The sequence below is a fragment of the Cupressus sempervirens genome, chromosome 7, assembly GCF_028749045.1.
Source record: "Cupressus sempervirens isolate cs-2001-9-10 chromosome 7, ASM2874904v1, whole genome shotgun sequence".
NCBI classification, from domain to species: domain Eukaryota; kingdom Viridiplantae; phylum Streptophyta; class Pinopsida; order Cupressales; family Cupressaceae; genus Cupressus; species Cupressus sempervirens.
Window position 1 is genome coordinate 525,474,386 of NC_143124.1, and position 26,832 is coordinate 525,501,217.

General features: G+C 33.0%; 1 pseudogene; it reads left to right on the forward strand.

The window, feature by feature from the left end:
• LOC149547835 (disease resistance protein UNI-like) overlaps positions 1–26,307 on the forward strand; it is a 37,118-nt pseudogene extending 10,811 nt beyond the window's left edge.
• The last annotated feature ends 525 nt before the right edge of the window (positions 26,308–26,832 follow it).

The following is a 26,832-nucleotide window of genomic DNA, read 5'->3' on the forward strand; positions in this document are numbered from 1 at the left end:
TTAGTGGAGGGTCCAACATAATGTCATCAATATCTTTACCTTTTTCTTCATGAGTTGGGAAAATGGAAAGAATGGAATCTAGGAAATATTATAGAATTACAAAGTACCTAGAAACTCCTTCAAACATCAAAAATGTTTGCCCTAGGAGATGCAAGGGAAAATGATTGATGAGAATGTAATGACCATTTTTGTTTTATTTTATCTCCTCTACCAAGTAAATAAGAAGAGTGTGATTGAGTTGCACTATTTTTGGAAGCAAGAAGAGTATCTTTGTCAATGTTGATGAGTGAACAAACAATCCTCAAAGAAAGAGAGACACATGGATGCTCTTGTAATTTGAAAGATGGGGCATTGGATCCTAATGTTCAAGATGAAAATGAAAATAAGAAAATTCTAGTGTAAATTTACTGGATTGGACCTATAATTGTAGTAAAACATTAGACAAAATAATTTCTTTAGAAACTATTAGATATGTTGATCAATAATGTAATCATCCAAAATTGCAAAATCATATCTTTGAAAAGGCTAAATAGAATCTCCATCCTAAAATCATACCAAATATTGTTTTATTTTTGTATACAAGTATAATCCCTAAGAAAAACCACATGTTAGGAGAAAGGCTTTTGATAGAATGTTTTGCAAAACCCATGATTCCAAATCCCCAAAAAAAAAACCTCTAGCACAAAAATAAAGGATATGTTAAAAACATTTTTTTCATCTAGTATAATAGAAACAATGATCATGACAACCTAAATGAGAAATTTTGGAATCTACAACGAGGCCTTCCAAAAGAATACTCCAACCAAAATGAGTTCAATTGTGTGAAATTAACATTGCCACATAAATATTGATCACTACAAATGGAAACACTATTTTAAAGATTATACAATGGTGGATCAATCTAGAATGAAAAAAATAACCATGTAAGGGCTTATAATTATTACAAATTGGCAATTTGGTCCCACTTCCAATCTCTCCAACAAGGTTTCCAAGAGTGAATTACATTTTGTAAATGATATCAAATAGAATCCCCCAAATGACTATGTAAAACACTTAAAGGTCTTGATTGGAATGTAGATATTTAATATTAGTATTTTTGCATTCATAGTTTCATTTTGCACATGACATTCAAATAAGTTTTACAAAATGAATCTAGCATATATTGTACATCCTTTCCTATGAAATCCCAAGGCCTGCACCTAAATATAGTTTTCTATCCTGGCAATCTTGATTTTGTAGAATAGGGGACCAATGAATATTCTATTTATTTATGGAAATGTGGTACATAATTATTTCCATAAAAATATAGGAATAATGTATATTCAAATAAAATAAAAACACTAGCTATGTTTTTAACTATGTTATAAGTGAAGTAATTTTTGAATTTTCAAATCAAACATAACTAGCATGCCTATATTTTAAATATTTATGTAGTGTAGATTGAGAGATATCTTTACAAATCCTAAACTAATAACTACAACTTGACTATGCATTAAATAATAAATATATAAATAAAGAATAAATCAATATGAAAATCAAAACAAATTAATTAATTAATTTCAAAGAGAAGTCAAAAAAAGTTGGTGGTATTATAAGGTATGGACTTTAGAGCAAGGTGATATCTTGGGCGTGCCCAACTTAGGCTATATGAAACACTTTAGATTATGGTCCCCTGAAGGGGACCTCCATAAATAACTTAATAGGTTCTTTGCAAAATATTTATGAGTTTTTATTATCAATTGAGTTCACATATTTTCTAATAATAAGGCTCAAATTTTAAGCTAAAAATTTTCAAGGAGCTAGTTGTGTCATAATTAGTTTTTTACAACAAAGGATACATGGTCTACAACTTATAACTAGGCTGAAAAAAATTATTGGAATGAATTAAAAAAATTATAGATGACTAAAATTTGACACCAAAATTATAGGAAGATAGTATTAATTATTTGGCTATAAAGGTAAATTTTAAAACCTCTCATTTACAAACACCATAATTTGATCAAATTTCCACTTTTTTAAAAATTATTATTTTTTAACTTCAAAATAATTGTATACAGATTAACAATTATTAAAGTTTTAGTGAACCTCGCTATTTTACATTTAGGTACCAACTTTGATTAAAAAATAATGTAAAAATAGTAAATAAAATCTTAACACTATAAAATTTATATTTCTAAAATTAGGATAGTGAGAACTTGAATGGATTTTTATTTTGTTAAAAAATTTGATCAGGAAGACCCTCTAAAAATTATGGCAAGGCATGAATTTGTTAATTCAATGCCTTAGCCAAATCATGAGAAGTCAACACATAGGCTTGGTCTCACCAAACCTATCCCGAACCAAAATTTGAGGCACGAGAAAAAAAATCCCGCCCCTTGTTGTAAGAAACAGGCACCCGTTATTTGAAATTCAAAAAATGGGTTCCCATTTTGAAAAAGTAAAATCGACATTTAAAACAAATTCAAAATCCCACCCCCACCAAAAAAATAAAAAAATAAAATTGGATTGTTAAAAACTTATACCCATTTTTTACTTTTTAAAAATGGGTACCCTTTTCTAAAAAATTCAAATTTTTTTTTTCAAAAATGAGTACTCAATTTTTTTAAAAGTAGGTGCCTATTTTTGAATTTTGGATTGGGCATCTAAACCTAATACGGGTACTGGGTGCCCACTTCTAAAAGAGCAAGATCTCAATTTGTGAACTTCTGCAGAATTAAGACCCAACTTCTTGCTTCTACCCACATACATACACATATATGTACACACACACACACATAAATTATATATATATATATATATATATATATATATATATATATATATATATATATATATATATATATATATATATATCTATATGTATACATATCTATATGTATGTATATATATACATATCTATATGTATGTATATATATACATATCTATAGATATGTATATATACATATATACACATATATCTCTCTGTGTGTGTATGTAGATTTATATATATGTGTGTATATGTATATGTATATTCATGTATTTATATATGTACACACACACACACACACACACACACACACACACACACACACACACGTGTGTGTGTGTATTGTACCTTTTCGATTGGTGATGCATGTGTGTGGAAGTATTAGACATTGACTCACTTGGCTACACAATTTTGAACATGCTTCAAAATATTCAAACCATTTTCTGTTAAAAAGGAGATGAAACCATAATCCATATAGGAACCCTAAGCTTAGAATTCTTGACTAGAGAGTTAATTAGTGATTCAGATTCTTTTGGGGATTTTACCTCTGATTTGGTATTGCAACATTTCATTTTCTATATTGGCAGTTTTATGCATTATTGTGATCTTGAGATGTTACTTTTGTACTTTTTAACAAAATTATTTTGATCTTTATTTCATGATTTATATGTGGATTAATCAAATATATTTATTTGAGTATATATGGGTGCACACATATATACCTATATAAATATATATTTCATATTAGTTGCATGTCTGGCTTTAATTTAGATGCATTATGAGTCTTTTTTAATTGTATATTTTTGATAATAAATAAATATATGGTAGTTATATGTGTGTTGTTTTAGTTTGATATATTAAGTTATGAGTGGTGGTCTTATGTTATTATGTGCTTAGTTTTGTAAAAGTACTATAAATTAATTAATAAAAGATGAGACAATAAAATATAAATAATATAGAAAGAAATAAATAATCAATAACCTAGAAAATTACTTGGATAATTGAACTCATTACCTACCTCCTTTTAATAACGCCTTGAGTAAATTCAACTATATATTCAACATCACTGGGAATTAAATATAGAAAAGTGTATCATGACGTAGGATTAGAAGACCTAGTTGTAAATAGGGACATAGAAAAGGACATTGAATAGAACCCTTGACCTCTCATATGAAATTCTAGAAACTTGAATATTGTGTCACTAAATTTTCTTGAGTAAGGGAGATATGTATAACTTATCCAATTAAGCAAAATTTGACCTAGAGAGCCTTATTTGAGTACCAAGTTAAAACATAAAATAAACATTTAATTATAAGTGGCATAGTTTACCTTTCTTATACTTTAAGTTACATTTTATGTTATACATCCTATACCTTTTGAGATATATTTCAACCATGTAGGTGCTAAAATGAAGATTTTAGATTTTGGAAGTTTTTAAAGAAATTTCAAACTTAATAAGATTTCAAGAACCAAAAATTCAACATATCCTTGTACATTTGTGACTTACCATCTGCACCTAATGTATTAAACTATCTTGGGATATGCTACTCATTCTATTCATGTTTACAAAGTGTTTGAAACATGGTTGTTTTATGGTTTAGTAGATTGACCTAGCGGTATGAGACCCTAGAAATGTGTCGTAAACCTGTTTTCCCTCCTAAATGATTAATTTGGATTTCAAAATTTTTATTTATTTTTCATCAAAGGCTTATGGATTTTGTAAAATAAAGTTTATTATATTTTTGTGATTTTATGATGTTTTATCATGTGGACATGCTTGATGATGAGCTAGGCTTTATTTAAACTAGGGGTATAGAACCCTAGGAATTTTGTACTCTTAAATTTTTTGATGATTTTGTTTTTGAATATGTGAGTAGGGTACAAGCTCATCTGAGATTATTTATTGAATACATCCCAGAGGTATACTTCAGCTTAGAAACCTTAGAAGCATGGAATGAAGGAGTTGACATGTTGAGGATTTTTGATAATCCATGAAAGAAGTGCATGATCAAGTCAAACAAACTTTGACTAAGAACACTAAAGAGATTAAAGATAAAGGTGATATAAGGAAGAATTCTATGTAGTATGAGGTTGGACCGACTTACACATGATACATTTGAACACAAAATGACCTCAAAATGGAATGCTTAGTAAATTACAAATCAGAGTAATACGTCCTTGTAAAATACTAGTCAAGTATGTAAATAATGTCTATAAGGTATATCTACCAAAGGATATAACTCTTTCTCTTATGTTAAATGTAGTAGACTTGGTGTATTATAAGGGTACTAATATAGAAAAAGGTAAGGGAGTTCCAAGTGTTGGAGATCTACTCATTGATTTGACCTTGCCTCCCCAAACCAAGCCACAAGTAGAGAATTTACGCAATTCAAGGGTTGAAAAAGAGACAAGGTATGGCACTTACATAGAGCACCCGATGATGTGGAAAAATCTACCTAAATTTGAAGCTACATGGGTCTTACAAAGTGATTTCAAGAAGTTTGGTATTGATCTTACATTTTTATCATCTGATGTGACTTGACTTATTTTCTATTAATTGGAGGGGAATGATGTAGAGTGCCTAGAGGTTACAAGGTTTTATCCCTTAAATTTTGCTATGAAAGATCCTATCAGTATCATGGACTGGATAATAAATATCCAAGAGTCCAATAGGTGTATTTTAGGAAGGTTTGAATGTATTTGTGTGGCACTGCCAAAGTTGGGCACAAGCTTGTCAATGTATTGGCCAAAAGTTGTCAAGTAAGCCAACTGGGCATAAGATGAAGAATGGAGTGGAAGTGCAAATATTTTATAAGGTTGTTTGGGAAGTACAAAAAGATGTGTTTGGGTTGTATACATGTCTAAGGGGTGATTTTACATCATTATTCATTAGTAGTTGATAAGGTTGTAAAGGGAAATGAAAATTTTCTCAAGTTGCAAACATTTTGTCATGACAACCTTTGCAACTTTGCAACGATTCATAATAACATTTTGCAAGAATGTTCATCTCACCCAAACTCAGTTATTGGTATGGGAAGACAATTTCCACATGATCTAATAATAGATTTAAAGTTTTCCTTGTCATTGTAAATAGGTTAGATGGTATTTTAAAGTTCAAACAATAGTAAAGGGGTGACAATTTTTTGTCAAGTGTATTGTAGTGTGATTTCAACTTAAGAAAATTGAGTTTGATGGATTTAAAATCCAAATATTTCCAAATATAGAGTTATATTAGGCCATGTTCTTGATTTGAGCACTTTGGTGTTGAATCTTGTATAGATTTTTATACTAACAAAAATTTAAACTCTTGAGTACAATATATTGGACTGACAAGGAATTTCTTAAACAAAATGGGCCTACATTGAAACATCACTGTGGGATTGTCATGACCATTAGTGGTCTGATAGTAGGATCAATGTGTAGTATTCTCCTAGCTTTGGAGGTCAATTTTTTTAACCTTCTATTATTATGCTTTTTCCTAAGGCAATTTCTACCATAATTTGACTAGGAGAAAAGAGAATTATGATCTTGAAACTTCCAAAAGAAGATTGGATGATCCAATATAATGACAAAGAGATGTGAAGGAGGTCCATATAGAAAATTGATCAATGCGGTGGAACGAGATTGGAACTAGGGTTTACATGGCCACTCGGAGATAATAGAGTAGATAGTTCGATCCTATGATGAATGGTTAGAGAGATTCACCAATTGGCTACTTTGTACTGGCCAAGACTACAAGCTTCAAAATCACCCAAGGTAGGGCCAAAAAATTTGAAATGGAATAAAATCTCCAAAAATAGAAAGAGGTTGTTGTAGGTGTTGACAACATGATTCTATAGCACCTAACACTACATCCATACCTCGTACGAGCTTGAAGAAATGCCCCATCAAGGATCACTTCCCAATGGCATTTAGTTGACTATTAGGGTCAATTCCTTCAATGTGCCTAAGAACATTTGAGAGGATAATGAGAAAGAATGAGCTTGGGACTAGAGTTTACCTAGCCACTTGGAGCTAACAGAGTAGACAGTTAGATCCCACAACGAATGGTTAGAGAAATTCACTAGTTGGGAACCTTGTACTAGCCAACTCTACAAGTTTCAACATCACTTGAGATGGGGCTGAAAAATCAAAACGAAATCGAATATCCAAAAAGAGAGAGAGGTTATTGTAGGTGTCAAAAACAAGATTCTATAGAACCCAACATTGCATCTATACCTTGCCCAAGCTCTGAGATATTCCTTGTCAAAGATCATTGCCCTATGACATTTAGTGATTCTCAGGGTCAATTTTGTTTAGTGTGCCCGAGAACATTCATTGTTCAATGGGCTGGAACAATCTTGGGATTAGGGTTTATCCAGACACTCAGAGTTAATGCAGAAAGTAGTTTAATCCCATAGTGAATGGTTAAAGAGAGATTCGCTAGTTGGCAACTTTGTATTAGGGCCAACACTACAAGTTTTAGCATCACCCGAGATGGGGCCACAAAATCAAATATAATTGAATATCCAAAATGTGGGAGAGGTTGTTGTAGGTTTCAATAACACAATCCTAGAGAATCTATCATCGTATCCATACCTTGTACGAGATTTGAGATATACCCTATCAAATACTATTCCCCTATGGCATTTAGTGACTCTCAGGGTTAATTCTATTTAGTGTCCTCGAGAATGTTTGAGTGGTCAAAGGGATAGAATAAGCTTGGGACTAGGATTTACTTGGCTACTCAGAGCTAACAAAGTAGATATTTTTATCCCATGATGAATGGTTAAAGAAATTCACTAGTTGGTGACTTTGTACTGGCCAACACTACAAGTTTCAGCATTACCCAAGATGGGGCTACAAAATAAAAACATAATCGAATATCCAAAAATAGAGAGAGGTTATTCTAGGTTTCAAAAACATAATCTTTTAGGACCTTACATTGAATGCATACATCACACGAGCTCTGAGATATACCCTGTCAAAGATCGTTGCCCATGGCATTTAGTGACTATCAAGGTCAATTCCATTTAGCATGCCCAAGAATGTTCGAACAGTCAAGAGGATGGAACCAACTTGGGAATAGGGTTTAAGTGGCCACTTAGAGCTAATAGAGTAGATAATTTGATCCCATGATAAATGGTTAAAGAGATTCACTAGTTGGTGACTTTGTATTGGCCAACACTACAAGTTCCAACATCACCCGAGATGGGGCTGTAAAATCAAAATGGAATCGAATCTCCAAAAACTAAGAGAGGTTATTGTAGGTTTTGACAATAAGATCCTATAGAACCTGACATTGCATCCATACCTTGTATGAGCTCCAAGATATGAATCATCAAAGATTTCTACCCTATGGTATTTAATGACTCTCAAGGTCAATTCTGTTTAGCATGCCTGAGAAAGTTTGAGTGGTCAATAGGATGGAACAAGATTGGCACTAGGATTTACACAACCACTCAGAGCTAACAAAGTACACAATTTGATCCCAGGATGAATAGTTAGAGAGATTCACAAGTTGGTGACTTTGTACTAGCCAACACTACAAGTTTCAACATCACTTGAGATGGGGTGACAAAATCAAAATGGAATCAAATATCCAAAATAGAGAGAGCTTATTGTATGTGTTTACAAAAAAATCTTATAGAGTTCAACATTGCATCCATATCGCACACGAGCTTTGAGATATTCCCCATCAAAGATTGTTTCCCTGTGGCTTTTAATGACTCGTAGGATTGATTTCATTTAGAGTTCCCAATGATGTTTAAGTGGTCAACGAGATGAAATGAGTTTTTGATTAGTGTTTACCTACCCACTTTGAGCTAATAGGGTAGAGATTTTGACCCCACAATTAATAGTTAAACAGATTCACCAGTTGGTGACTTTGTACTAGTCAACACTACAGGTTTCAACATCACTTGAGATGGGGACACAAAATCAAAATAGAATCAAATCTCCAAAAAGTGAGAGAGGTCTGAAAACACAATCTTGTAGAATCCAACATTGTATCTATACCTCACACAAGCTTCGAGATATACCCCATCAAAGATCGCTTCCCAATGACATTTAGTTACTCTTAAGGTCAATTTTTTTCAACATGCCCAAGAACATTCAAGTGGTCAATGGGATGAAATAAGATTGGGATTAGGGTTTACCCAACCACCCAGAGCTAATGGAGAGGATATTTTGATCCCATGATGAATGGCTAGAGATATTCACTAGTTAACAACTTTGTACTGGCCAACACTACAAGAATCAATATCACCTGAGATGGGGTTGTAAAATCAAAATGAAATCAAGCCTCTAAAAAGAGAGATATTATTGTAGGTATTGAAAACATTATTCTTTAGCACTTGACATTGCATCAATACGTCACATGAGCTCTTAGCTACGCCCTATCAAAGGTCACTACCCTATGACATTTAGTGACTTAGGGTCAATTTTTCTCAACATTCATGAGAACGTTTGAGTGGTCAATGGGATAGAATGAGCTTGGGACTAGGTTTTACTTGGCTACTTAAAGCTAATAGAGAAGACAATTTAATCCATGATGAACGGTAAAGAGATTCACTAGTTGGCAACTTTGTACTAGTTAACACTACAAGTTTCAACATCACCCGAGATGGGGCCACAAAATCAAAATGGAGTCAAATCTCCAAAAAGAGAGAGAAGTTATTAGAGGTTTCAAAAACAAGATCCTATAGCACCAAACATTGCATCCATACCTTACATGAGCTCTGAGATATGCCCTATCAAAGATCATTACCTTATGAAATTTAGTAACTCTCAAGGTCAATTCCGTCTGGTGTGCCCGAGAGCATTTGAGAAGTCAATGAAACAAGACAAGGAAGTAATGTAGAGAAGAAATGCATAGTAAAAAATGAAATATAAATCAAAGACCAAATAATCTAAAACAAATTATTGCAAGATTGGATCTAATCTAAGAAAACTCAATAAATTTTTCAACCAAACAATAATGGATCTAATTTAAGATAAGTCAACAAATTTTTCAAGTAGACAGTAATATTCGTATCTTTATCTTAATGATATTAATTTTTAAGTACAACTTAGCTCTAAAAGGCACTGGTAGGAAAGAGATAAGAAAGAAAACTTGTAGTCTTGCCCAAATAAATATGTGAAATATGAATGTTACATCAAATGTTTTTGCAATTATATTCAATCTAATGAACTAGCTGGATCGATTCTACATTTTAATGTCTCAAGTATTGCCTCATGGTCTAACTCACAAACCTTCCAAAGAGTAGATTATTATGAAGATTTTCTCCATATTTGATCAAGTGGATACTTGATGCAAAAAAAAGGTTCAAATAATGAAGAATTTTCCTCTCTATTTTCCAATCCTCAAATAACCACAAGTTAGGGTTCTTCATAGAATATTGTCTAAGCCATGTACTGGTTACAACCACCATAGCTATATGGTATTATGAATGCTTACCATCTCTAACTAAGTGATGCAATTTTTTTGGCATGGATACAATGACACAAATAATAATCTATCCCTTCTTCATTGTCTTTAGGTACAATAACAACAAAAACATGGACTGCACTAATAAATGTACATAATGCACACTCATTAATTCAACAAATACTTAGGTAAAATTTATAAAGTTACACACACACATATTTATATATTACCAGGTTGCACTAGATCAGACAAATGGTCAAAGTCAATGGATGAATCCATCTCTACCATTTCTAGTGCTTGTGGGGGATGATAGGTGTCAATTGGGTCCAAAACTTGTATATCCCATTTGTCCACCCATTCAGTCGACTCACACTCATCCCAATTTTCCTTTGCACATGATGGATAAAAGAATGCCATTTTTTGTGTGTGGGTACTCCATGAACCTACATCAAAGCTTCTAAAAGAGTCGAATTAACTTGATCCTATTAGTGTGCAAAAATCCTCATATGATGCAATGTTAGAATTATCTATCAACCAAAAAAATTTACAAACCATAGAATCACCTTCCTTACCTAAACCTATTGTAGCGTTACACTACTGGATGATGGATTTTGCATCTGTCAATGTTGCTCCATCTTTTTACTTTAATTCTTCACGAGCTAAGGCTCTTTTGATGCATGCGCTTGCACCATCATGCTCTCCCTTTCCATAACTAACCTCTATGAAATTTCGCATATATTGAATGCTAGACAACCTATGCATCCTACTCAACCAATAGAACTTCTATGCATTCTTGAACTAAGATGCACAATTGTCTCACCAAATAACATGCTAGCGATATGGTATGTCATTGTTATCCAAATCACCATAAAATAGTTGAAAACAACCATGCGCAAACTCTGTAAAATGTGATTGATCATTACTGATGTAAAAATGGTACTCCCTCAATATCTTCTTGTCATCCTCTATACTTGTAGGTGAACTCATGAATATTATGTGAAAAACTATAGAAACCTATTGAAAAGTATAATACTTTTCTTGCACCTCATTTTGTGGTTGTAGTGTGTAGTTTTCTATGAAGTCTACAACCAAAATAATGGTATCCAATGGAAATGTATCTTTGCACAACTTGAATTGCAAATCCAGGCATCAAGCTCTATGTGTATGCCTTGCATATTTGTAAATAATATTTTCATGAAAAATCTTCATGAACTCATGCACTGGAATCTTTTCAATGACTAAATCACATCTCTTACCATGTTTCCCATCTTTTAGAGCATATGTCACTATCTTATATTTTTCGTAATCTACTATTTGATTTCCAATTGCATGTTAAAATCTAGACAACAACCTCTATGTGTATGCCTCGCATGTGTATCCTTGCTCACTATCTTAATAATGGTATCCAATGGAAATGTATCCTTGCACAACTTGAATTGAAAATCCAAGCATCAAGCTCTATGTGTATCCCTTGGATACTTGTAAATAATATTTTCATGAACTTTTTTTAAGAAGTCATACACTGGAATATTTTCAATGACTAAATCACATTTTTTACCATGTTTCCCATCTTTTAGAGCATATGTCATTGTCTTATATTTTTCGTAATCTACTATCCATATGTACATAGATTGATAAAAGTTGAGAAGAACCATCAAATAAGCATGTACCATCCAAGCATGACAACTTGTAAAATTTTTTAAATGAAAAAACATAAGGTAAATTATTATTTTTCCAAATATTTCTATTGAAATATTTTTTAAGTAAGCCATACACTTGAAAAAAATCAAAGTTGATGTCGTATAAAATGGATAAATGAAGTGTAAGGCAACATTAAATCATTAATTTGAAAATATTAAAAAGATCAACCTCCTCTAATTTGAAAAGGAAAAGTACCTCAGAAAAATGATTGACTGTGTTGGGTAAAAGCACAAACATGTGTCACCCTTTTATAAAGGAAAAGGCTAACAAAAGTATAACTATTCAACTTTAATGACATAAAACTATTGTTGTTATTTAGAATTTGAAAATGATGTAAATGAATGAAATATGTAGAAATGGACGAAGTTTAGGATTATTATTTTCAAAGACTATTTGGAATAAGAATTGATATATTTTTCTATTTTTTAAGAAGGATTTTTTAGTTGTTGAAAAATGCTAAAAATGAGGGGTTTAGTTCCCATCACAAAACTATATGGAAAAAAAATTGTTTCCCTTTGATCTCATACTATGTTATAGATGACATATATAGCTAGATCAATCAAAAACAAAAATTGACCTTTGACTAATATTTTCTCCTTTGTAACAATTCAAAGTTCAACTCACCTACAGCTAATAGTTTTCCTCTCCCACCACATTTTTCAAAACAAATCTATTCCAACCAAAAGAAAAATTCTATTTTTTGGAAGAGGACTATCACCTCTAGAACATCATATTCTTTTTTTAAAAAAAATTGTAAGATTTTTTATTTTTGTCTTTCTCAAAATCAACATCTTCTCGAGTGTTAAAATATGCACTTGTGCTATTTTTTAATTAAAATATAGTATATCTAAATAGAACACTTATAAACTATATATCAAAATATTCTTAACTTAGAGATCTATATAATGGTGTTTATATGTTATTAAAATAATATCATTAAAAATAGTAAGTGTTATTGAAATACCATTTTTCTGAAATAATTTTATTAGTTCCTGCTACAGGCATGATACTATAGCATTCATATAATGCAACTTTTTAGTTTGATTGTCCAATCAAATCAATTTATTTTACAACAATTTTTGAAAGTATATAGTTTTGATATATATTGATTTTTTCATAGTTCAAAATAAATTATTTCTCCTAAATCTTATTGGCCAATGTTTTCTATAGTAGTGTGTGAGCTTTAATTTTTAATTCAAAAGAAACAAAAAATACTTTTGAAGTATTCTACTGCTATGCAAATGACAAGTGATAATATTGCAATCAATAAATACCAAATAATTTGACACTTTATTAATATCTTGTACACAAATTGATTTTCAATTAAATGTATAGAACTCCTTAGAATTGTTCTATTTAACTTAGCTAAGAACTTTCTATTCCCTTTACTAATGCTCAAACTTAAATGTAGTTTCCTGGAACCATCTAATCATATTAAATGATGGTTGTTAGCTAAAGTAAATAAGACAATCGACACTACAATAGTATGTTTACAACATTGTTGTTCAATTAAATTGACATTTATTCAAGTATGTTCTTTCACTATCTACTTTTATTATACCTACATTTACTATGGAAAAAGTAATACACATTCATGTATCATCATTTTTATTATACCAATAGTAGTAATGATTTATGCAAATTTTAGATTTATAAATTTAACATATGACAATTAATTTATTGGCAAAAAAATTTAAATTTATACAATATACAATAAAAAAATGCATAATAATAATTATTGTGAATGCAAATAAAATTCAAACACTTTTTACTCAAAATTTTAAAAAATGAAATATGCAACTATAGTATACATGCAATCACAATAGGTGACACTTTTGACTACAAGTTTAACTCAATTTCTATATTGGTGGGAACTAGATGCTATTTGTCCTTGTTTCTTTAGTAATTGGGCACAAACTAGTATAAAACATGCATTTAATAGACATTTCCAATTGGAAAAGTGTGAGAACGTATATAACTTATTTAGAATGAATTTGCCTAGATCAGATATTTGAAAATAATGATTTTAGATAGAAATGCTCAAATTAAGTCACTCTGAAAAGTCAGCCTAAAAGGTGACACAACTTTGTAATTTTACCCTACTTTCTATTATGTACACCAATGGTCTAATCACAAGTACAAAATGTGATGTATGGAGAGCATGGGGCATAAAAAGCATGAGCTTCTAATCAGGACAAATTTCATAGGTGGATAGCCACTGCCCAAATTTTATGGCCTTCAAGTAACAATCCTTCCTTTGACTACATTATGTTTTATATCATGTGATAGAGAGTGCAATCAACATGGGTGACCACTAGGCTTCAAGGCATTGGACAATAAACTTCAAAATCAAGCTCAATAAAACCTAGAATAAGTGTGATGAGTTATTATTTTTATGAACTCGTAAGTTGGTCTCATGATCAATATCTTTGGACATTTAATTTCATCTATTAACCGTACTAACACACTTGTTTTCAAGTTTAAAATCCATCATTTAAAAAATTCACTTCTTCCATTATTCACCATCTCAAGATGTGATAATGTGTTGACCTCATAATCCATATAGACCCATTTTGTAGTTAAGTTGGCCCTAATAGGCTCCAATGACTCTGGCTAAGTAGTTCAACCATGTGAAATAATTTGGCACTTCCTAAAGTTAGTTGAAATATGATGTTCGCCATTGTGAATTGGCATACATAGGGAAAAGTTGAGTAGCTACCCAGGGTAACTTTGTGTATATAGAACTTATAAATTATAAGTCATATTTTGCTAATTTTATATGGTGAAATTGGATAGCTTCTATCTATAGTCACTAATACCTCCTAAAAAGATCGAGATCTAGTAAATTCATCAAGTTTCTCTAATGAATCGAAACAGTCAATTACTAATGGAACCTCTTGTCAATTTTTTGTGAAATACTCCTTTGGCCGAGGACTCCTGAATACATCATAAGCTAAACCCGTACTAACAAATAACCAACCTGTAATGAATAAAGAAGGTATAGTAATGCTATGGATAACCCAATATCGAATACTAGTAATAATGTCAGCAAAAGTGCATTCTCTCGTATTCCCAGATATGCTAAGCTCCCTATATTATTCTAAAATCAAAGGTAAATTGATCCCATGAAAGAATGAGATCAAGAAATGGAAAACAGCTGATATTTTCTACAATCCTTGCTTGATTGTCAATATGACACCAAGGGTATATTTGAAGTATACTAAGTATAGCTAGCCTGCTTCTAACATAGCAATATAATTTTACTTAATATATAAAAGGAGTAGGATCATTAATTAAATTACTACACAATTAGTATTTATTTTATTTACAAGTGAGGATTTCATTTTTACTTTTTTTATAATAGAATATCTTTTTATTGTATATTCCCTCTATGTTTGTTGATAACATCATTATTAGATATTCAATGCTAACTTTGTATCTATTTATTCAAACTATTTTTTCCACTCCTAAAGAATGAATTGAGGTAATTGCCTGACAAAAATATTTATCAATCAATGTCTTTTTTTATTGAATCCTTCCATGCTTACTATAATTAGTTATTTTGGTTTTTTATTAGTTTTTTTTTTATTTTCACCTCAGCCTTATTCATTGTGTTAAGCAATATAGAACTTATTTGAAATAGAAAATAACCTCAATAGGAATTGAGATTCCAAGTCAATTTGAGGTACTATGTAGATTAGCTACTAACACTTACCTATTCTTTTTCATAATAAAAAAATATGATTGAAGTTTTGTTATTCGAAATTGTGTTAGGTCTAATTCCTATAGCTTTGGCTAGATTATTTGTAACTACATATTTACAGTACCAACATGGTGATAAATTGGATATTTGATTTAGAACCATATTATGAATGGGTCTCCTACTGATTCTAAGGGATCATATTCCATTAGCCTTTTCAGTCAAAGTGACAAGAAGATCGATCAAAAGAAAGAAAAAAAAAATAGGATCACACTCTGTAGGATTTGAACCTATGACATCAAGTTTTGGAGACCTATGTTCTACCAAACTAAACTAAGAGTGTTTTTTCTTATTTATTTTTTCTTGAAAGAAAAGATTATTTTGGTGTTTCATTGAATTAAATAACTATCACTTGACTTTTTACTTTTTTATGGAAGATTTAGGATTAAGAAAAGGGTAGGGATGACAGGATTTGAACCTGCAACATTTTGTACCCAAAGCAAACGCGCTACCAAGTTGTGCTACATCCCTTTTAATCATGAGTATTTTTTATTCAATATTTTATATTAAAAATATTGAGTTTTGTTTTCCACATTTATCTACCTTTGCACGTGAATAGACTATATATACATAAGATATAATGTAGAAGATGTCTATTTATTGACAGTACTTGATTACTTACTATTACATAGTTATTATTATCATATCATATTGTAAAAAAAAAGGATTTTTTTCCAAATACAAGTATTTGTTTACAGATAGTCATAAACTACAGGTGTAGTTGACCATATGATATATCTATCATTCTTGAGAAGGAGAACTTGCGAACAATGCAAGATATAAAAGCATATCTTTCCATAGTGCCTGTGTTAGCTACTTTATGCTTGGTATTTTTATCCAGTTTATTAATTGAGATAAATTATTTTTTCCTAGATGCTTTGACTTTTCCCTTTTTTTGACTTTCATTTTTTTTGCTTTCCTGGAAACCCAAAAAAAAAAATGATGTTAGATTCATTTCCTTTTTTTATTGGATAAATAAAATTTTAGAAGGGGAGGGTGAAGTTAGGATTAAGAGCTTAAAGAGCTAAGGGTCTGTTTGGTTCGTGGAATCATAAAAATCAAGATTTTTATGATTCTCGACTTAACCAAATCAAGGTTTTGCAAATTTGCATCCTATTTTTGAGATTTTATTTGAACCATTTGTTTCACTCAAAAGATGAGTGGGAAGATACATTTGTATGCATTTGGAACTCCTCTAATTAAAATTGGAATTAGAACACAGAATAATGCAATAATTTGAACATAGAATCAGGCAATAGTTTGAACACATAATCATGCAATGGTTTGAAAAAAAAATAAAAAATAAGATCCATAACATCATTTAGATGCAATGGCCTAAATGTAGAATCAAATCTTTAACATCATTTACATGAAATAGTTTAAATTTAGAATTGGATAGTATATCTCTTAGAGATTCACATCTTTGTCATTTTCAGGTCTTTTTCTTCCTGATTTGTCTACTTCATTCCTAATAATGTGCTTTGAGCAATTTCTAATTTCACGGGCTTAAATCTGGAATCAAAGACATAAATAGAATGAAAATAACAAGTTTAATTGTGTGATAAAAAAGAAATACATCTAGCAATGGTAAAATAGAAATTCATGTAGCATCCATCTAGGGTTTTTTGCAGGCAATGATGAAAGCAATCTTTAGCATCATAGTGGAGCATATGGTCACACATTAGTAGATCATGCAATCACATTGAAAATAAGCAATTAAATTAGATAAACTTATGAAAGGATATGAGACATTCTTCCCCACCCTGCTACTAGGACTCTCAAAACCCTTAGAAATTTTAATAAGGGTCTAGTTGCAATATAATATCTATCCAAGATCATGAAATTATAAAAGTTTGGCAATTTGATAGAAAAAACCTGGAAAAACTTATTAATTTTTAAAAACATTGTCAATCGAGATCGACACTCTCATGAAATTTACAAAAAGAAGTAAATGCAATACTACTCATCCTTTATAAACCTTAATGAATTAAAATCCTGGAGGGCATGCTTGTGATTTCTGCTCCAACATAGATCTAGGTAAACAATGTTATAGTACAATAATTCAAAGCTTGGAGTTGCAGGCAAACTCCAAAGATTAGTCCAATCTAATTCTTTTACACTCCTCAAAAAGTGTAACTAGGTTTTCGTTTTCAATTCCCAATTGCTAGTGGGAAGTTTGATAATCTAATTTTGAAGAAAAACTTGAAGTTTGGTATTCTAATTCTTTTTTTTGTCAATTTTGAAACAAACACAAAAAATTTCAAATCCATTCGACATTCAATTTGTACAAAATGATAAAGTGGTACTTTTGTTAGGTATGGGAGCATCCTTTTCCCACAAGATGGACGACTATTTTGTAGGTCTCTTTACCTCGTTCTTCGTTACAAGATGAACGACTATCAGCCCTCCATGTTGTCAACGGCGCTGTCTACGCAGCAACTAAAATGCAATTGAAGTGACCAATTGTTTGCATTCTAGAATTAATTTGAGAACTAGAGGACAGTTTTTTTACAATATTTAAATTTTTTTTCTAATGCAAAAAAGTGCAAACTAGTTGCTGCGTAGCCGTTTCGGTTGTCAACAAGCTACGCTTGTATAGATAGGCATACCATAACATTAAAAGGCCTGAAAGTAGGGTGAGGCTTCATTTCACTACAATTATGTTTTAAACCCTGAGAAATAGAGAATCTGATCGGCATCAGTGACCTTGGATTCGTCTCAGGTTTGATAGGCGTTGGGATAACTGTAGCTTTAAAAGAGTTGACTGAGCTCATGAAGCTTGTTGTTTTTTGCAAGAAAGAACTTCACAAGCTTTGAGAGTATCTGAATGATGTTGATCCTCTTAACACGGCCATCCAGAGATATCAGATGCATCTAAAGCTCAGCCAAATTGTGAATCATGAAGCATAGACAGTACTATGGCCTCCCCCTGTGAACGACTGGTTGAATAAGCTCGATTCGCTTGTTAGATAGGCTATCGAGGTTGCAAAGCAATGTTGCATAGAATTGCCGACTTATGAGGTGATATCACGCTATCGAACGAGCTTGAAGATACATCATGTCATTGCAGACATTGAGAAGCATCTGAAGCAGGCTGCGCTGATTGGCGTAACAACCACGCTCGCCAGCAATGAGGAGCTCAGTTAGGGAATCCACTGTATTGAACAAAGACTTGATGATACAGAGGCTACAGCAAGTGAACGAGCACCTTATTGTGGGACAAGATGACACTTTTTCTAAGCTGCAAATGAAAATAACACTAGATGAAGGGCAAGGGTTAACTTTCCTGGGTGTGGTTGCCATGGGCGGAGCTGGCAAAACTCTGCTTTTGAAAACTGTGCTCAACAGTGAACAGGTGTAGGATAGCTTTAAGTAGGATCTGGTGCTTTGGCTCACTGTCTCACACAACCCTTCTCTTCTAGCGCATGGCCATAGTCTCGGAAGGCAAATTGGCGTGCAAATTAATCAGCCCTTCGATGAAAGATGTAGCCAGAGTGAGTATGGGCGGCTATGGATCTATGAAAAGCTAAAAAGCAGGAGGTTTATACTATTCCTGGATAATGTTTGGGAAAACAATAGCAATAGTTTGTTGGAGGAGTTGGGCATGCCTGTTGAAACGGTCGAAAGCTGCAAACTGGTGGTAAGCGCCAGGGATAGAAAAGTGCTGGTAAATTTAGGAGTAAATGTTGAGAATACAATCGGCTTGAGTGGCCTTTCTGAGGATCAAAGTTGGGCACTATTTTTGACTCATGCATTCACATATAACAAGAACTAGGTGTCGGCGATGCCGGTGGAAGAAACGACAAGGGCAGTTTTCAGGGAATGTGATGGGCTTCCGCTTGCCATTAAAGTCATAGCGGCCACCATGGCAAGTGTTAGGGATCCGATCAAATGGGAGGTGATGCTACAGAATGCGGACAGGCTTAACCCTGATGTACAAGAAAAGCTTTATAATCGCTTGAGGTTGAGCTATGATGCTCTGGCCAGGTACGATCCTCATCCACAACTATGCTCTCTTTACATAGGCGCATTTAAGGAAGATGAAGATTTGTATGTGGAGGATCTCATTACTTTGTGGATCGGGGAAGGACTAGTTAATGCTACCAATCGACAAGGTTACGACCCCGTGGAATTCGGGTGGAGTCAAGTGAATGCGCTTTTAGATTGATCTCTTAATGGATGCTGACGGGTAGGTCATGATCTGTTCAATGCACGATGTGCTGCATGATTTAGCACTGCAAATTGCGGAGAAAGAAGAGAATTATTTGTAAGGGTCGGGAGAAATCTGGAGTTTTTTCCAGAAGATGAATGCAAGGGGCACCGGCAGATCAGTAGGATTTCATTGATAGAGAACAATTTTTCGTCTGTTCTAGATTCATTCCAGGGTGGGCAAGTCCTTTTCATACTGATAGGCGAGAACAAGAACATCACGAAATTTCCTTCGCGCACCATGGCCACAATGACCTGGGTTCAAGTTTTAGACCTTGGAGGAACATCAATCCAGGAGCTTCCTTCCACCTTTGGATGCATGAAATGACCCATTTGCTTGTGGTTAGCCCGACTGCCGATTAAGAAATTGCCTGAAAGCTTCACCAAGCTGAGGAAACTTGAGATACTGGATCTTTCCATCTGCAATCAACTGGAATGTTTGCCCTCTCGGATCGACAACCTTGTCAGTTTAAGGTACTTGGACTTGAGCCACTGTCAGCATCTGTAGTCTCTTCCCTCTGCTATTTCAAAACTTACGTCTCTACAGTACTTGCAAACCGAAGGAAGTTGGCAAGCCTGGGAACCAAACGGGATTCAGATGTAGTCCAAGCTCTGCTTCAGAGCACCTAAAAGATGATGGATGGGCAGAAGACAAAAAAATAACAAACACACAGAACAACATGATGTGCTGTTGCACAATAAACTATATTATATTTCATTCTCCCATAATCTCAAATGAGTACATATTGCTTTTTATAAGAAAGCATATAATATTCTAGAGAAATCTACTATTAGCCAAGAAGACAAAACATCTACAGACTTCTGGAAAAGTATTACAGCTGACTCAACCTTTGAAACAAACCCTAAACCTAAACCTAATAATCTAGAAGTATAGTTTAAAATGAGAGATTTAGAACTCTCAATGAGAAGACAACAATAAATAAAGTAGTCGGAGTAGGCAAGGGCAAGGAAGATTAAAAGGATAGTTGAAAGCCTACATCATCAACACTCCCCCTTAATCTTCACTACCATGTATGTCTACAATACCAATACTTTTTCGAAGATGTTCAAAGACATTCTTTGCAAGAAGCTTTGTGAAAATGTCTGCTAGTTGTTCTTTGGACCTACAAAACTTAAGACATATGTCACCATTGTTCACTAATTCACAAATATAATGATATCTTATATCTATATGTTTACTACGTTGATGAAAGACATGATTTTTTGATTAAAAAATTACAGAATTATTATCACAATATAATCTTGTAGGTTCTTCTTGTGGATGCTTCAAATCTTTGACAGGCTACTGATGTTGCTGCAACATATTCTGCTTCAGCTGATGATAATGTCACAATTGGTTGCTTTTTTGATGCCCAAGAAATAGCTCTTAATCCTAGGTGAAAGATATGTCCTGAAGTGCTTCTTTTATCATCAAAGCTACCTGCCCAATCACTATCTGTATAACCAATCAGCTTGTAATGATTTGAATGTGCATATAAGATCCCAAAGTTCTTTGTTCTAGCTATATACCTCAAAATCCTCTTTCCAACTTTTCAATGAGTTTCTTTTGGTTTGTCCATGAATTTAGAAATGAGACTAACTCTATACATGATATCTCGTCTTGTAGCTGTCAAATATAAAAGGCTACCAACTAATCTTTTGAATAAAGTTGTGTCTACATTAGGACTTTCATCATTCTTGCTAAGTTTTATACCTAATGCAAATGGTGTAGGGGCTGAATTCACATTTGTCATTTTAAATCTTTTCAACAAATCAGTAGCATACTTTGACAAATGAAAATTCCTTGATCATTTTGATTTACTTGTATACCAAGAAAATATCTCATGAGTCTCAAATCAGTCATATCAAATTCATTTTTCATGGCTGCCTTGAAATTGTTAATTGACGTATTACTAGTGAATATCAAATCATCTACATATAAGAAAACTATCAATATTTCTCCTTCATTGTTCACTTTGACATAAAAAATTTGGTTCATAGCCACACTTACTAAAACCATTATTCACAAAATAAGAGTCTATTCAACTGTATCAAGCTCTAGGAGCTTGCTTCAAGCCATATAGTGCCTTCTTCAACTTGTATACCTTATGTTCTTTTCCCAAAATTTTATATCCTAGTAGTTGTTTTATATATACTTCTTCTTCTAAAATGTCATTCAAGAATGTTGATTTCACATCCATTTGATAAACCTTCCAATTATTTTGAGCTGCAATGGATAAAATCATTCTAACAGTGTCTAATCTTGCCACAGGTGCAAATGTCTCATTGTAGTCTATACCCGGTTGTTTTGTGAAGCCTTTGGCTACTAGTCTTACCTTGTGTTTCTCTACTTTTCCATCAACATTATATTTTTCTTTGTATACCCACTTAATTCCAATCGCATCCTTGCCTTTAGGAAAATCTACTAAGTCCCAAGTATCATTCTTTTCTATTGACTAAATTTTTTCATCCATGGCTGAAGTCCATTTGTCATCTTTAATAGCTTCTTCAAAATAAATTGGATCAACATGTGCTAAGAGTGCAAAATTAATACATAAATTATCATTTTCAGCCTCTTGTAATTCATCATATATGTCTCTAAGACTTTGTGTCTTACTTGAAGTATTTATAGACCTTGATCTTAATGATGCAAGTGTTGGATTAGATGATTCACTATTGTTAGTTCTTGCTAGAGTAGTAATGTTTTGAGTGGTAGGCACTCTTGTAGGTGTTTTAGGAAAAAAAATTTGTGTTGTACAATGCACATCTTGAGTTTCATTTTCTTCATTTTCTTGTGGAATACTAGCTGCAACTGTAGTTGACTTATCCAAGCTACCATCCCATGCTTCTTCTTCTACAAACTCAACATCGTGACTTATTATTAACTTCTTTGTGATAGGATTGTATAGCCTATATGCCTTGGATTGTTCACTATATCCCACAAATATGCACTTCTCTCCTCTATCATCCAATTTTTGTCTCACTTCTTGAGGTACCAATGAGTATGCCACACAACCAAATATTCTCAAACGTGCCATATTGTGCTTCCTTTTGCTCCAAGCTTCTTATAGTGTTTTATTTATTACTGCTTTTTCTGGACATCTATTTAGTATGTATGCTGAACATGCAACTGCTTCAACCCAATACTCATTTGGCAAATGTTTCTCCTTTAACATACTCCTTGTCATCTCCATAATTGTTCTATTTTTTCTTTCTACTACTCAATTTTGTTGTGGAGTGTACCTTGCTATAAATTGTTTTCAATGCCATTTTCTTTGCAAAAAATTAAAAATCATTTGATATGTATTCTCCATCTTGATCGATTCTTAATGTTTTAATAGAGTATCCACTTTCTTTCTCAACTTTTTCCTTGAATTCTTTAAGGATAGCAAATACATCTAATTTATACTTCACAAAATAAACTCAAATTTTTTTGCTAAAATCATCAATAAATGTCAAGAAATAAAGTTTTCTGCTTAAGGATGGTGTTTGCATTGGCCCACAATAATCTAAATGGACTATCTCAAGTGGATGTTTTGTTCTATAAGACTTTCCAATTGAAATTTTTTCTCTATGTTGCTTTGCAAAAAAACAACTCTCACATGTTATCTTAAGTGACTCTATTGATGGAAACCCATAGACCATTCATTTCTTATATAATAGGTGTAATCCTTTAAAGTTTAAATGACCAAACCTTAAATGCCATAGCCAAGATTCATTTTTGTGTAAAAATTTGAATGCACATTCAGCTACTTTTTGCAATTCATTTGGCTCTAAGAATAATTCACTTTGAATTTTAAGTGGGAACATTCTATTTTGTGTCATTTCAACTTTTGCAATCAGCTTATTGCTTAGTCTTTTATCTAGAATCACACATTCACCATTTTCAAAGTGTATTCTATATCCCTTTTGTACTAGTTGTCCAATGCTTATGAGATTGTGTTGCAATCCAAGAACATAATATACATCAGGAATTCCCTTTTCTTCACCTTCCTTAGTTCTTATGCTAATTGACCCTTTTCCCATGACTGAGATTTGATGATCATTCCCCAACTTAACCTTTGATTTTACTGATTCATCTATTGTTGAGAATATCTCCTTAGACCCACTCATATGGTTACTAAACCACTATTTAAGAACCATACTTCTTTAGAACTTTCTTATGCAACATTGCATGTTATCAAGATGGTGTTTTTCTCACTAGTGTTGGGTTGACTTTCATTTGTAAAATGTGTCTTCTGCCTATTCATGTCATATTGTCTTTTTCTACACTCAGATGCAAAATGTCCAAATTTATTACAATAATGACATTGAATGTTAGATTTGTCATACCTTTCTCCTTGATGATGGTTGCTCCCCCTTCCTCTTATTGATGTGAAATTGGTTTGTGAGCTTGATGCTGGCCTTCTACTCTCAAACTGTGGATTTTCTCTTCTTCCTCTTTGTGTAAAACGTCCTCTACCTCTGCTATAATCTGATCTTCCTCTTGTTCTTTCAAATGAAAATTGAGTCTTGAAAGCATTCTCTAATGATGACGTTCCTGAATGATTCAACCTTTGTTCATGTAATAAGAGAGAACCCATTAACTCATCTATTGATAGCAAGGAGAGATCCTTAGATTCTTGAATGACTACAACTCTTGAATCAAACTTATTTGGTAGACTTGTAAGTGTTTTCTCTACAACTTGTTGATCCCCAAGGGTTTCTCCATATGATCTAATTTGATTTACTATCCCCATTGTTTGAGTGAAGAATGAGTCTATTGAATCTGAATCTTTCATTTGTAAATTTTTAAAATCTCTTTTAAGATGTTGTAACTTTGAAGTTTTTACCTTTCCTGTGCCCTGGTATTCTGATTACAAGTTGTCTCATGCTTGCTTTGAGCTTGTGGCAGCAGATACCTTTGGAAATATTGCTTCCTCCACTACCTGCTGAATAAAGAACAATGCCTTAGCATCCTTTTTCCTATTTTCCTTTAATAAATCTTTTTCAGCTTGTGAAAGAGCTTGATATGTCTGCTGGTCTACTGGTTCAGGGAACCCACTTTCAACTAAATCCCAAACATCTTGAGAATGAAAAAATGTTTTCATTTTGATGCTCCAATAATCATAATTTTTTTCATTAAAAGTTGGAATTTGTGGCTGTGAAATACTTCCATTAGTTCTTGACATGATTTAACAGTAAAACTTTCTGACTTGTAACAACTACAAACCCTTTCTCTTCCTTCCTCACATAGCAACTATGATCTCCTCCTTAGATCTTTTTGCTTTCATTTGCCCTTCACCCACAATGACATCTGCCCATAAAACAATGCTCAGATTTTCTACAGCTCTGATACCAATTTGATGGATGGGCAGAGAACAAAAAAATAACAACACACAGAAAAACATGATGTGCTACTGCACAATAAACTATATTATATTTCATTCCCCCATAATCTCAAATGAGTACATATTGCTTTTTATAAGAAAGCATACAATATTCTAGAGAAATCTACTATTAGCCGAGAAGACAAAACATCTAAAGACTTCTAGAAAAGTATTACAGCTGACTCAATCTTTGAAACAAACCCTAAACCTAAACCTAATAATCTAGAAGTATAGTTTAAAATAAGAGATCTAAAACTCTCGATGAAAAGACAATAATAAATAAAGTAGTTGGAGTAGGTAAGGACAGGGAAGATTAAAGGAACAGCTGAAACCCTACATCACCAACAAAAAAGCGGATTGCTTTAAGGATCTCCAATCCCTAACGCAACTGAAATGGCTGGGAGTAGAAGATGCCAGAGCGAGACTCGAACACGGAACGTTGGGCAGAATGATAGAAATGAAAACCCTTGTGATCACCCTCACCAAAATGACTGCGCTGCCGGATGACATGACTGCAACGAGGAAGATGAAAACCCTCTTCATAAGTTGCAGAGATTTGGTAGAAACTCCGCCCGGGCTTTCTGAATTTGAACACCTAGGTTGTCTCATACTCTCTGGATGCGACAAGCTTCGACTTTTGAGTAGTCCATGGCACCAGCCTCCCAGATTGAGAAGGTTAGATATTGGTGGGTCATAGGAAATGAAGGATTTACCCCACGAATTTGGGGAGGCGGAGTCATTCCCTGAACTGGAGAGATTTTCGATAGAGAAAATGTAAGCGCTGGAGAGGTTACCCGTGTTGGCAGAGGGAGCAATGCCAAAGCTGAAAATGTTGGGTGTTGTAGTTTGCCCCCGCGTAGACATGTTGCACCAACGCTTCTTCAACCTGCAACACCTGCAACAGATACAATTTTACAGTTCCACCAAGGTGTCGCAAAGGATGGCAGAAGGAGGACAAGATTGAGAGGTTGCAGAACAGCTCCGTATTAAAGGCGTGGAGATTATCAGTGAGTATGGCGGTCAAAAACGCTTAACGGAGATAAGGACGAGGATGGGTGGTAAATATCGGTGGGACAGATTCGTGAAAGAAATGTGGATGAATTTCCATATTTAATTTCTGCATAAAGTGGAGGAGACTTCTGTGAATGCGAGATGAGTTTTGCTGAAGCCAATTACTCGGTACGTATATATGGCCTTATATTTTATTTTATTATCGCTTCGTACTCTCGTACTATTGCAACATTTCTGGACTGTTATCAATGGGAAGCAAACTCGGTGGTTTAAAAGCATACTTAGTTTGGAAACTAACTCAGCATGAGTTGTAATAGTGTAATATTAATAAATTTAAAAATTTAAGCTTAACGAAGAACGTATATATTTATAGTTGTGAAGGAATGTGAGAAACTGTTAATTGAAATCATCCAAATAAAAGAGAAAAGTAAACTAAGATGTATTTAGATTATATAAGATTACGGGGATGCTCCTACATCATCATCGTCTCTTTAGATCATATGAGATTTCTCTTACACTCATATCTCATATTCATAATGCTTAGCTTCGTGTTTAAGAATTTTTTTTAAAATGGTATGAATTATTGATTGAAAGTTGGTTACATCAAGTTGAATGAATATCTATGATT